The 212-nt window shown below is 25.9% G+C and overlaps 1 protein-coding gene across 1 annotated transcript in view; it reads left to right on the plus strand.

Moving 5' to 3' along the window:
- Positions 1–212, plus strand: part of LOC119590563 (phosphatidylserine synthase 1-like) — a gene marked incomplete at its 3' end in the record, with an annotated part of 127161 nt that overhangs the window by 83820 nt on the left and 43129 nt on the right.

Consider the following 212-nt stretch of genomic DNA (forward strand, 5'->3'; position numbering starts at 1 on the left):
GGGATGTAGAGATGGAATGTATCACTATTATTGAAATATTTGTGCCTAATAGACTGTAAAACAAATTCAATTACTTTTTAATCGTAATAAGTATCAAATCTCCTAATGTTTACTCCCATACAACAAAACAATTTACTTCCCTATAAGATAAATGCTAAAATTTTCTTCCATTTTGGGCAATAAATGATACTATATATAAAAACTTTTAAAAC

Source organism: Penaeus monodon, chromosome 27, assembly GCF_015228065.2.
Source record: "Penaeus monodon isolate SGIC_2016 chromosome 27, NSTDA_Pmon_1, whole genome shotgun sequence".
Lineage (NCBI taxonomy): Eukaryota > Metazoa > Arthropoda > Malacostraca > Decapoda > Penaeidae > Penaeus > Penaeus monodon.